This window comes from Belonocnema kinseyi, chromosome 9 (assembly GCF_010883055.1).
Source record: "Belonocnema kinseyi isolate 2016_QV_RU_SX_M_011 chromosome 9, B_treatae_v1, whole genome shotgun sequence".
In the NCBI taxonomy this organism is placed as follows: Eukaryota; Metazoa; Arthropoda; class Insecta; order Hymenoptera; family Cynipidae; genus Belonocnema; species Belonocnema kinseyi.
The window spans coordinates 104,805,397-104,819,405 of record NC_046665.1 but is presented as its reverse complement, the minus strand read 5'-3'; the positions used below and the strand labels follow the sequence as shown (position 1 = coordinate 104,819,405).

At 33.7% G+C, this 14,009-nt stretch overlaps 1 protein-coding gene across 1 annotated transcript in view; it reads left to right on the top strand.

Moving 5' to 3' along the window:
• Positions 1-14,009, top strand: part of LOC117179688 (T-box transcription factor TBX20-like) — a 94,244-nt gene that overhangs the window by 74,835 nt on the left and 5,400 nt on the right. The window lies entirely within an intron of this gene.

Here is a 14,009-nt window from a genome sequence, read left to right as displayed (position 1 = left end):
CTTCTGCTAATAGTCTAGGTCATTCTTGATAGGATCCTGTTCTTTGCAGAATAATTTTCTAAAGAGAAATAACTCTAAACGGCGTGGAAGGTTCATACGAAAATTCTTTCTATTCTTCCTTCATGGAAATTTGTTCCCTGCAGTTGTTTAAAAAAAGCAGGTCTTTAACGCTAAATGGTTCTTTAGAAATTCTACTCCATATTTGGATTCGTATAGGTGATAAGGAATGGAAAAGACTTTGTGCAAGTGTTTTTTGTTACATTTAATAGTTATTTTTTAATGATACTTCACAAGGCTGTTTTCTACAGAAGATATTTCCAGAAGCGGTATTTGGTAAAAAATTGAGAAAAGTATAGCAGCTTCCTAACAGAAGGATTCTTTTTAGCTTTATAAAAAATACAGAAGGGTACATTCGGTTTCTAAAAGAAGGACCTTCTCTAAAACATTAAAGCACAAAATGTCTTTTAAAACTTTTTTTCTTTTACTAGTGTAGACTACTCTTTATAGGATCCTGTTCTCCGCAGAATAATTTTCTGAAAAGAAATAACTCTGAACGATGTAGAAGATTCATACAAAAATTCTTCCTATTCTTCCTTCATGAAAAGTTGTTCTTTCCAGTTGTCTAAAAAAGCAGGTCTTTAACGCTAAATGTTACTTTAGAAATTCTGATACTCCATATTCGTAAACGAATGTTCTCGAAGTTGTAAATTGCTATTATGGGGTAGACTATTCTTTACAAAAAGTTGTTCCTCTTTCCACATAAATCTGTTATTTAGTAGAGCCCAAACAATTCTTCGCCATGCTCTTTATCATCCACACTTTATTTTGTGAAATGCTTTATATCTTGCATCTGTAGAATATAAAAATGAAATGAAATAATATATGTAGAACATCCGAAAATGCTATCGACCATCATAAAATCCCAGACATCCAACCATAAAATCCAAGAACCTGTAACCTTTTTCCAAGAATCCAATTTTTATGCAACAAAGATCAATCATTCGAACCGAATACTTGACTGGACATTCAGTACCATTAAGTCTGCGAATATAGTTCGCTGATAACACTTCTTTGGAGCATGCGTCGCTGCTGCGGCTTGACCGCGGCCACAACGGCGGCGACCGACTTAATGAGAGAGCGGCTTTTACCGGGGCAATACGGCGCATGCGCAACGCCCACTTCACGCCGGCGCTGATAGATAGATGCCCCTCCGGCCGCCGCCAGCCCTTTTCTTTCACCCTCTTTCGAGGATCGTTTCCCCCTTTTCTTTCCATCTCACTCTTTCTTAAAGAGTCTTCTCTGATATACTCAGCACTCGTGCTCTCTCATCTCCCTTGCTTTTTCTCCCCGCGTCGCTTTTTGCTCGCCGCACGTCCTCATCCTCATCCACGTAGTGCCGAAGAGACCCAATCCGTTCGTTTTTGCTCCGCAGGGCAAGGAGGGCAGGGCATTCATCTATATTAGCTTCGAGAGCGAGCGGCCTGTCATTACCGCTGCCGCTCCAGCTCACTTTCTCCCCTCCTTAAAATCCTTCCACTTGCCCCCTTTAGACCCCTCTTTCCCCATTCGCTAATAAATGTCTTCTCCTGGTTCGAAAGAAAAGAGATACGAGTATTCCTTTCTTTTTATATCGTATTTTTCTAATGTTTTTTCGTCTTTTTCTTTCCTTTATCTTTGCGACTTCTTCCCTTTTGTGATTTAATGATTATTCTGCTCTTCAGTGTCTCATGTTTTCTGACCTATTCCGGATAATCCTAAAAACAAGATTCAGTTTCTCTTCTTCCTATCTCCTTCACCTACTTATTTCTACATTTTTTCTTCTTCTCGCTAATAAATTTCTTCTTCTGGTTCTGAGAGAATTGTAGAGCTATTGTAGAGTTTGTTATTTTCGTTTTCTTTCGTAAAATAAGACTGAGTAGGAAAGTGTGGGGTACAGTGGAACACCCGGAGTCTTCTATTCCATGGCTAGAAATTGCATCTCTTTAAAAAAAAAAAACGGATATCTCGCTTTACCCTACATGGCCTTGTAAGCTCTGTTTCACGTTACATCCTTTAATTTGTTTTTTCTTTTCGTTTTCTCCTCTTTCCCTTGTAAGTAAAAAATCTTTATACTTACTTAGAATAAATCCCGATTTCTTTGCTTTATAATATATCTCTTTTATTTGAAAAAAGGCTAATTGACATTTTCTATTATTTTCCTTTCTATTTTCTAAAGGAAGAATCAATTTTCCTCTTGGGTAACCTTTTTTACCGTCTTCTATTTTGATAAATAAGTTCTCCTAGAACTGAGAATATGAGAAAAAGAAGGATTGTTACCTTTCCTACTTCATATCCTCCTTTATATATTTTTAATTTCTTTTTATTGTTAGATTTCTTCTCTTTATTGATTGGTGTGTTATTTTTTACCATGTGATGAAAACGCAAGAAGAAAGGACATAGATAGAAAAATCAAGGACCAAAGGCAGTAAATACAGATAAATTGTAAATTAAAAAGGAGGAAGAGATAGTGAAACTTATTTTTTCACTTTGTTTAGTCAAATTAATTCAGTGACTATTGCGAACTTTGCATTCTGAGGAAATAGAATTTGTTTCATGGGCGGGCTGACGCTTAAAGGATGTTACTACTTACAAGGGGAAATCACTATTGCTACTCAAAGTAGTCGAGTAGAAAAAGGCATTTGTAGCAAGTCAAGTGTCCCAGAGGCGACATTTAATTATTTAAGACTTCTCGTTTGATTACCGAAGTTAGCAGCGTTTGACTCGAAGATAATCGGATGAGGGCGATTGTACTAGATAAGGTGAATTTTACCAGATTCTAAGCTGCCTTCACTCTCAAGCAAATACTAATTCTAAAAAGTGTCCTAGTCCTTTATTTCAGCTTTCAGTTAATTTTTTGTTATTTCTATGTTTTTCATTTTTAATTTATCTTTTTTTATTCTTTTATTTACCCTAAATAATTATACGATCACTTATTCTGTTTTACTATTTTATCGGCCCCGTTTTTTCATCACGTATTTCCCATTCATTCTATCCTTAATGCTGTTCGTAACTTTATTATATTTTCTTTTTTCAATGTTTTGAGTTCCTTTCTTCTTTGTTTTGAGTTTTCTGGGCGAAAAAAGACCATCGTCACTATAATTATTCTCTAAAAGAAAGGCAATTTTAAGGATTTCCTAAAGTTTGAATATTACTATCTTCAAATGGATGGCAACACAACCATCATTGATTCGGAATTTAAAATAGTTGGTGGAATTAAATTTAAGAGATTAAAACCTTTTAAATTTTACTAAAATCTAGTGAACTCGAAAGTCTTGTCAAGTTACTCTGTCAGATAATAAAGAACATCCTTCTTCAGTATCAAAACTTTGATGTACAGGATGAAAATCACTAAATTGCAGTTCATCCAGTTTTTAAAATACTCATGATTTTTTGCATGGAAAGCGCACGACGATAGATCAAGTTTGGTGAATTATTGTATAATCTTAAGGAAATAAAAATTAACCAACTACAAACGAACGTAAAGTAACAAAACCTACGCTAATTCATTCTGGATCACAGGACCACTTGTCATTCGTCTCACCCAGAATTCCTGAAAAATTAGACTTTAATAAACTCCGAAAAAGTGTTTGAGCACGTTAAAGGAATAAGCCCATAACTTTTTCAATCGAATATTTTACGAAATGGAGAACTTCAAGTTCTTTCCACCAAAATAAGTAGACTGCGCAGTGAGATGATGACGACGATAATGATGATGAAGAGCAAGAAGCTTGGTGAACCTGAAAGGTTTTGGGAGGAGATTTGCCACATGGACCACCACTCGCATCAGCGCCTCAGGTATGCCAACCTAAGTGCGAAGAGGATGTGTTCCGAAACAGAAGAAGAAAAATGCCCCGATGAAGAAGAGCGTAGCCACGTAGCGCAAGAAGAAGAAGACTCTACTCTGAGAAGAAGTGAGAGAAGGTCTACCACTCGAGAGAGAAAGAGTGTAACAGCGAAGAAATTAATAGCCATAAAATATGAATAGAAATTAGCAGGTTCGGGGTGGCGTGACGCGTTTGCTCGCTCATTTCCTTTCGGCGCGTTGAAAAACAACAAAACAACAAAATACGGCCGAGCCTGTAATTTACCCGGCTGCCGCCAACCGCGGTGCACATAAGGCGAAAAGTGTGCGTGAGCGCAGTTACCATCAATACAGACTCGAGCAGAAGGGTGTGAAGGTATTGATGCGAAGCGTGTACAAAGGTGGAAATTATGAGCATGTGTGTGAATTCATGTATTGGGTATGTACAAGTGTGAGTATGTAAGATGGGCAAGAGTGTGCGAAATAAGCGCGTGTTGGGGCCTGTTGCTCACGGGTCGGCCCATCATCATCGTCGTCGCACGGTAGGTATGGTAGGTAATGATCCGGTAATGACCCTGACGCCTTCGCCTCGAAAGCCGATGCGTAGGCCGTGCAGGCGCGAGGATATTGAAGCCTCCGATTCTTCTTCTTCCTCCTCACTCCTCCTGCAGTCCTGCACCACCAACTACTTCTTGCTCTTGTTCTTACTTCCATCCACCCTTTCGCATCTATCCTTACTGCCCCTCCCCTAAAGCTGCTTCTTAGCAGGCCTTTGTTTTTGCGTTTTAAACGGCAGTCATTAGCTTTCTTATTCTGCCCCTTCGATGATGCGCCGCGCTAATGGGCCAAAGCGCACAAACGACCGAGGTGGAGAAAATGGATAACGGTATTGAGGAAAGAGTATTAGAAAAAACGTTCTACGTGTACGAAGGAAAGATTTGTGCAGTTTTGAGTTACGATTTTAATGAAAAGGAACAAGGGCTGATTTCTTATTCTGCACCTTCGATGATGCGCGGCGCTCATGGGCCAAAGTGCACAAACGACCCAAGTGGAGAGAATGGATAACAGAATTGAGGAAGAAGCAAGGAGCAAGGAGCATTAAAACAAAAGTTCTAGGAGTAGGAAAGAAATATTTTTGCTGTTTTGAGTTCAGATTGTAATGAAAACAAAAACAAGGGCTGCTTTGTTTGTTTGTCGTTTCAGAAAAAAGGGTCTGGAGTTAGCAAGAAAAGATTTGTGCAGTTTTGAGTTACAATTTTAGTGAACAAACGACCCAAGTGGAGAAAATAGATAACGGATTTGAGGAAAGAGAAAAGAGAATCAGAAAAAAAGTCCTAGGGGTAGAAAGGAAATATTTGTGCAGATTTGATTTATGATTTCAATTAAGATGAACGAGGGCTGATTTCTTATTCTGCCCCTTCCTTGATCCGCTGCACTAATGGGCCAAAGTGCACAAACGACCGAGGTGGAGAAAATAATAAATAGGGAGATTAAGGAAAGAACAAGGAGTATTAGAAAAGATGTTCCTGGGTTACGAAGGAAAGCTTTTCGCTGTTTTGGGTTAAGCTTAAAATGAAAATGAACAAGGGTTGATACTCGGAATTTTTTATTATAGTCTTCCGTGTTTTCAATTGAGTCCCATGTTCGATTCTGATATCTTGATTATCTGCTACATCCGATAACATGTTCCGGAAAGTAGAAACCCTCTTCCCCACGATTAAGAGCCTCTCTCCCCAGGAAATTACCTTTAACAGGTCAATTTTCCAGCAATTCGTCCTCGCTTGTCTTTGTATTTCCAATTTTTCCGTCCTTCCATCGTGGGATGCGTGCCGAAGGGAAGACCCAAGCGATCGTCGGCAAATCCATTTGATGGACTACCTTCGCTCATCAGCGGGTGTAACCTATTATTATCTACCACTTACCTAACGCCCTGTGTCAGCCTGAAGGTGTGGAGGTGGGGGCACCACTGAGCGAATAACAGGCTCTCATTCCTTGGAATTCCGAGATTCGAGTTCTATATATATATATATATATATAAAAATATATATACCTCTTTTTTTGTACTGCATGAGAGTAACTCTTTCTTTAGGATTTCGCGATTCCAGCATTCTAGAAGGTCGTCGCCTGCAGACGTCCTGGAGTCTAAAAATTGAAACGAAGGACGCGTTAGGCCTGCGAGCATGGACCTTCCCGTCCTCGGAAGTGGACGAGTAAAGCCTTTCGTGACGTGCCGAAGACCGGTAAAGAGGATCGCGTGAGAAACCTTAGGCCTCGGACATCCCGCGATCCCTCGGGCGAACCTGCAACCTGTGTCGAACTCTGATGGTTCGAGCTTATCTAGAAACTCCTTCCATTCCTTTTTCGAATTAGTTTCGGTGATTTTGTCATTATTCCATTTGCCATTCTTTTATCCTTAAGCGCAATGCCAACCGGACATCATCTTCAAGGTCAAGTTTCTTTATATCCGGTATCCGGATCTAAAAAGGACTTCATTAGCAAATTTATCGTACTTTAAAGATTCAGAACCATCAAGTCGTTAACCCTGAGCTTGGGTGTAGATTTTACTTGTTTTTAGTAAATATTCGACTGAAGGGACAAAACTGTCTGCAAAGAATGATTGTAGGAATGATTACTGAATTTCTTAGTAAACGAAAATTCACGTTGGACCTTCTTGACACTGATTGTGAAGCCGTACAGTCATGATTAATAGAGTGTCAAGGAGGCCAAATGTGATTTTATCTTACTAAAAAGTTTAGCAATCATTCTTTCACGAAAAAAAGTAGAATCTTATAGAACTCTATCATAGAACCAAGAAAATCTACTTGACAACGAATGCGGAATGTGTTTATTCTTTTACGATACAAGTAAAACCTTCTTTAAATTATTTAAAGGTTCAAATCATTTAATAAATAAAAACCTAATCTGCATGAGATGGTTTCATCTTTGATATAAACCTAGAGAAACGTCAAAAATTGATGATAAATTTTGGTAGACTGATCATCGATCAGAAGAAGGAGTTTCTGACATGGTGATGAAATGGACCCATCATTTCTCTAATTTTTTGTGTAATCAAAATCCGAGGCATTTGTTTCGGGTCCAGCGTCTCGAAGATTTTTTGCATATATCTTCTGATCTATAGCTATAGTTTACAGCTTGAGGAAGATGGACAATGAAGAATTAACTATATACACATGTCACATGACGGAAATCATGATTGACGTTCTTGAGCAATGACTATGCTTAATTAGAGTTAATTACAATCGATTGTATGCTGAAACACTTTGGCAGTGGATTATCAAGAGACGCTAATAAACGAGTAATTAAGTCATCGAATAAAATCCAGGACAATGTAATTGATGATGTCCAACACTCAAGTTTGTCCTTCTGAACAAGAGATGACACTCTTTACTTTCTCTTGAAATCAAAGATAATTTTAGACAAACAGGAAACCATTAGTCTGAAACTTGTTGCAACTCATTTCGAACAATGAAAATTTGTATTGCGCCTTTATTGTTTTTTGTGCCTCAAGGCGCTTATAACTCAAAACTACATCGAATTAGGCGTGCTTTGGAGGGTAGATTTACACTGAAGAAGAAACAACAAAATCTCAGCAAAAGTGTAAAGACTTTATAAAAAAGATATTACTAAAGCAAAGAATACATTCAGTCCCAGACTTCTCTAATGCTCAGTTTTTTAAATCTAATTTTTTAAGAGAAAATCCGTTTCCTCAGTGATCGTTTTTATATTGCGTAAAAGCTAGGTGGGGGGGGGGGGTATTTTTCTACAAATTTTAGTATTTGATAAAACATTCAACCATTTTTTTTAAAAAGACACCCTTTTTTGTTGCAACTACAACAGTTTTTTTCTATTCGTCTTTTCAGGTTAAAAATTAATCTCTTTTCGTAAATCAACCTTTTGTTGAAAATTCATATTTAATTGCTGATAAGTGCAATAAAATCTTGATTGGTTAACAATAGTTTTTCTAGAAATTTGTCTTTTTGATTCAAAAGTTTATATTTTTTAGTAGAAATATTGCCTCTTTCTTGGATGAGACTGCAACTGTTTAGTTGAAAATTCCACTATTTCATGAAAAACTTACTTTTTGTTTAAATTTAATATTCTGATGTTAAAAAGAGAACTAAAATATTTTCTAGATAAAAATTTAATTATTAAAAAAATGTAATTGAAAATTCATCTGATCTGAGAGAAATGTCATTTTTCTTAGTCAAAAATGCAACTGTTTGGTTAAATATCAAACTATTTTGTTGAAAAGCCATACTTTTTAGTTGAAAACTCGATTTTTTTGTTGAATATTTAAATATTTCTTAGAAAATTTAATATTTGTTAAAATTTTATATTTTCTCATTGAAAAATAAACTGAAATCTTTTCTGACTGAAAGTTAAATTTAAAAAAAATGTCATTTTTCATTAAAAATTAATCTGTTTTAGTACGAATTTCAACTTTTTGATTATAAATGCAGCTATTAGGTAGAGAATTAAACGATTTTTTTACCAAAATAAATAATTTTTGGTTGAAAAAAGTTCGTCATTTTTAACTGAAAATTAAATTTTTTCTTAAGAACTTATTTTATGTGAAAAATTTATATTTTGACCTAGAAAAATTAACTAGAATCTTTTAAAATAAAAGTTAAATTATTTTTGGGATTTTTTAAAAATAAAAATTCATCTGTTTTAAGAGAAATGGCATGTTTTTTTATATAAAAATGCTACTGTTTGGTGGAGAAATCAATCATTTTGTTAAAGTCATCCTCATTTGGTTCAAAATTCGACTTTTTGAATTGAAAATTAAATTTTTTTCGTAGAAACTTATTTCTTGTTTAAAAATCCATATTTTGTTGGCGAAAAGTCTACTGAAATATTTTTTAATAGAAAATACAACTTTTTTTTGAGAATTGGTCCTTTTTAATTAAAATTTGATCTGTTTAAGTAAAAACTTGACTTTTTTATGAAAATGAAATCCTTTGGTAAAAAAATATCCCTTATTTGAGTATTGAACTATTTTGTTTGAAAGATTTAGTTGAATCATTTTGTTAAGAAATCTTTTTTGTAAGATTTATGTTGTTATTTGAAAATTCCTTTATTTGGTTGAAAGTTTAACTACTTTGTTAAAACATGATCTTTTTTAATTTAATGTTCAACTATTTGGGTAAAAGTTAAACCACATTGTGAAAAATGTATTTCTTTGATTGAAGTCTAATGTCTTTGCTTGAAAATGTAACTGTTTAGTCGAAAAGCCTTTTTCTCGGTTTAAAATTAATTTTTCAAGTGCTAATGTAACTTCAAATTTTTTTAGATCATATTTAGTTGAAAATTCTCCTTTTTTTATCAAAATAGTTTCCTGGTTTGAAATTTCATATTTGTTGCGCAAAAATGCATCAGTTTCGTGGAAACTTAATTTTTTACTGAAAATTTATATTTTTGGTTTGCAAATTGAACTTTGTTAAGAAAAACCGTCTTTTGGCTTAAAGGTTCAACAATCTAGATAAACTTTTATTTCTGTCTTGCGTAAAAAAATCTTTATTTGTTGAAAATTCGACTGTTTGGATTGAAATTCTTTTTTTTTTTTGTATAAATTTCATTTTTTCTATTGAAATATAAACTATGACACTTTTTGTTGGGAATGTATCTCGTGAAGTTGAAATTTCAACTATTACGTTTACAATTTAATCATTTTGTTGAAAATTTAAGTATTTTGTAAAAAGCCTTCTTTTATAGTAGAAAAGACGTTTTTTTCTTAAGATAAATTAATAAATATGTCAATTTAAAATTTATATTGGAGATACTGTCTTATTCCGTCTGTAAAGAATTATATCTTGAAAATATCACAAGATTAAAATGCTGATATGCATATAAAGCTAAATGCTGATCAAAGAAAATGAAAAATCAGTCAAGGAAAAATTAGGGAATTTGGAAAATGAGTTTCTCGAATAACCTGACTAATTCTACTAGCAATAGCTAACCAAACATTTTTGGCAACTAAAAATTACATACATTAAGAGGGGGGAGGGAGACATCTTTTGTTAGAGTATGTTACGGAGGGGGGGTCTCATAGAGGACCTATAACCCGTACGTAGATTAAGTACGGCCCCTCATCTGTGTTATCATCTGAAACAAGAGGGTCACGTGTCCAGATTCCTACCTTACCGACAATTTTTTTTTTTTTGCTAAACTTATTTTAACACGGAGCGCCACTTCGAATTAAAAAATGGGGATAATAAATAAGAAATGCTTAGAAAGGCAGGGCTAGTCCTATATTTTAGTAATTATGAAAAAAGCAAAAAATATTATTATAAAAAAAAAACTTTTTTCATATTTATTAAAATTGAGGACCAGTCCTACCTCCCGTAGTGCTTTTTATTTATGATCCCAAACTTTCAACTCGATGTGACGCTTCGTGTGAAAATCAGTTGAGAAATAAAAAAAGTGTCGGTAAGGTAGGAATCTGATCACGTGACTCACTCATCACATGACCTTAAATGCCTTATTTTCTCTATATTTCTATGACTAAAAAAAGTTTTTCTGATATTTCTCGGTTGAGAGGTTTGTTCCGGTTACGCCTTTGGTGAGCAAGATGAAGGAAGCAGTATAGAGTGGAATTAAGTCGAGTCGACCCGCGAAAGTTGAACAATGGGTCCGGTGTGCAGTTCGCAGGTCTCGGTTACTACTTGGCTATACTGCTTAACGCGTAACTCGATAGCCACTCCGTATAATGGCACACCATGGTGAATTCAGCATGGTGTCTCACATGTGTTAGGTCCTATGTCCTTCTACGTATATGACAACACACGCACTTAAATATCAAGCCAAGGAGACCAGGGGCTATGTAAGAGGAAAAAGGGAAAGAGGAAGGGATTAGTGGTCCAGGGCTAATCGCCGTCGCTCTTGAACGTGCCAGACCACACATCGACGCGTCCGGATCCATTCCTCTTCTTACTTGCAGAATAAAATATTGCTCTTAAGATACTGCAATTGATATTTTTTTCGTTATCATCTCGGTGGTTGCGTATTGAAAGGTCTTATCTGGGGAGGTCCAATGACAAGGTTCTATTTTGCTGTCTATATCTGAACGCTTGAAAATGGTCTTGTACATTGTATGGTTAGGGTTGCTAAAGATGCAGAAAAAGGATCCCAATAATTTACAACAAAATTGGTACAAATGAGGACAACAGAAAGTATTGAAAAATACGAATTTAGTAGTAGAGAGGAAATTTCCAAGTCAGGGAGAGCATTTTAAACTTATTTTTGATAATTCAACAATTTTGTGTGAAAGGTCATTCTTTTTTATTGAAAATTTAACTGTTTTTGTTGAAAATTTTTCTATTTGGGTTATAATTATAACTGTTTCATTGAAAATTAATATTTTTTGGTTGAATTCAACTTTTTTTGTTCGAAATTAAAATATGTTTTCGTTAAAATATCAACTATTAGCTTGTTTGTTGACAATTCATATTTTTTGGTTGGACATTCAACTACTCAAATGAAAGTGGAACTACTTGGTCACAGAATTTATTTTCAGGTTTGATGATTCATTATTTTAGTTGAAAAAACAATTTCTTCAAAATTCAACTATTTTATTGATAATTTTTTTTCAATGAATTTTTTCAATTAATTTTTTTAACTGAAAATGTAAGTAGTCCACGTTTGTTCCGCAAAAAATGTATTTTCTTCAGTTGAAAATTCGTCTCTTGTAATAGAATATTAATCCTCTTGGTGATTATAACTCATCTTTATGGTGGAAAATTCATTTCCTCGATTAAAAATTTAACTATTATGTAAAAAAATTCTTTAAAAACTCAAATATTTAGTTAAAAATGCATGTATTGTGTTAAAAAATAATCAGTTTTAGCAGAAAACTAATCTTCTTGGTAGAAAACTGTTTTTTTCTTTTTAATTTTAAATTTAGCTGTAGGTTGAAAAATAATGTTTCAATCTAGAAATTTAACTGTTCTAATTAATATCGAAAATTTATCTTTTTGGTTGAAAATTAAATTATTCCATGCAAAAGTTATTTTATTTGGTTAAACATTAATTTCTTTTACTGAAAATTCAACTTTACAATTTCAAGTGGAAAATGTATCTGTATAATGGGAAAATTGAATTAATTTGTTGAAAATAACTATTTTTTGGTATTATAATCTCTCCGATTAAAAATGTATCTGTTCGATTATAAATTCATTTTTTTAGTTGAAAATTGGTGATTTTAGATGAAAATTCATTTCTTGGGTTGAAAACTTAATTATTTTGTTCAAAAATCGTTTGTTTTATTTAGTTGAAAATTCATTTTTAAGCTGAAAATGCATCCATTCCATTTTTGCTTGAAAATTTATCTTTTTTTTAAATGAAATTGAAGAAATTTAAGGAAATCATTCATTTTCTTTTTTAATTTGTCTTCTTTGGTAAGAAATTAATCTTTCGGGTTCAAAATTTAACTATCTTGTTAAAGATTTTATTTGATTAAAAATTTAATTTTTTGTTAAAAATTCGTTTATTTTTTTTTTAGTTTAAAATTAATAAATGAATTTTTTAACTAAAATGTAACTGTTTCTTTGTTTTGAAAAATTGTCTTTTTTAATTAAAAGTTTATTTATTTTTTTGAAAAATCGTATTTTTTGGATTGTTAATTTGATTATTTTTGTGTTAAAAATGCAATTTTTTTCTAAAATTTCTAACATTTTGGATAAGGATGTTTTAGCAGTAACTGATGTTACGGAACTTTCTGCAAAACTAACTCTCAAATTATATAGCGCTAAGGCCAGTATGAGGAAATTTTTCTTAACTTTAGCGCATTTTAATTTATTTTTTCTTTATTGACTAGAAAATTTTTCTGGATTAAAATTTCAAATGTTTTACTAAAATTTGTCAATTGAACTGTGTTTTTTTTTCGGCGCAATTTAACTGCACTTGCTTTAACAATATTAACCACGTGGTTAAAAATCTTCTTTGGTTGAAAAAAATTTCAAAAAAAATTTGTTTCGCAGTATAAAACTAATTTATTTAACAGGAAATGTAACTGTTAAATTTTTTTTAAATTACTTTGACTACAAATTTTTAAAATAAATTTAGTAACAAGCATTTGTTTGTGCATACAAATTTTTAATCTTCTGGGTGTAATATTGTTTTATACATAAAAGAAAAATTTATAATAATCAGGGAAAATGAAAAATTGGCCAGAGAAAATTTAAGGGTAAATTCAGTTTTTTTCATTATTACACCATTAAGCCATTTTCCTTTCGGGGTAGGCGTAACTCACTCGACATGGGAAAGGAGTTGTGTGTGGAAGGGATAGAGATTTTTCAGATTGATCCAGAATTCTCGTGCTATTTAAGTAAATAACACGTTCGTTCCGCAACACTGCTCCTACCCAGGTTGCTGATCAATCTCTCTAGCAATCACCCCAAGCGAAGAACCTCACGAAGTCGTTATGTAAGGTCCCCTACTTGGGTCCATTAGTAGCCAAGGTCTTTTGTTTCAGGCATCATTCACTCTACTGACACTCTTTTTATTAACTATTTGCCGCCATACTTTCCTGTCCTGGCATACTACTCTAGCTTCTTTCATGTCCATGCATTTTTTCATGCAGGCTCTCGTGTTTCTATGACTTCTTATGTCTCTTCTAAGTAGGGTCTCGTTCACACATTCTAACCATTCTTTCCGCGGTCTACCTTTGGGCATGCTGCCATTTACTTTATCTTGATACACTTGTTTCGTTAGTCGTTCATTTGGCATTCTCTCAACATGTCCGAACGATCTTAACCGATTTCTTTCCCATGTGTCTACTAGCGTCTCTTCTGCACCACATTCTTTTAGAATTATTTCGTTACTTACTTTGTCCATTAGGGGTTTCCCGCTTATTATGCGCATGAATCTCATGTCAATTGCGTTAATTTTACTCTTATCTTTTTCTTGATAAGTCCATGTCTCGCTACCGTATAGTACAGTCGGTACAAATGTAGAATTATGTATTGCCATTTTAGCTTTATTTGATACATTTTTACTTCGGATAAGGGGACCTGCTCTACCAATAACCTTCTTACCTTAATTATTGGTCTATCTAATTCCTCATCTATCTTCCCGTCCCTAGTAAATAAGCTACCAAGGTATACAAACTTATCAACTTGTTCAATTCTCTCATCATTTAATAAAATAT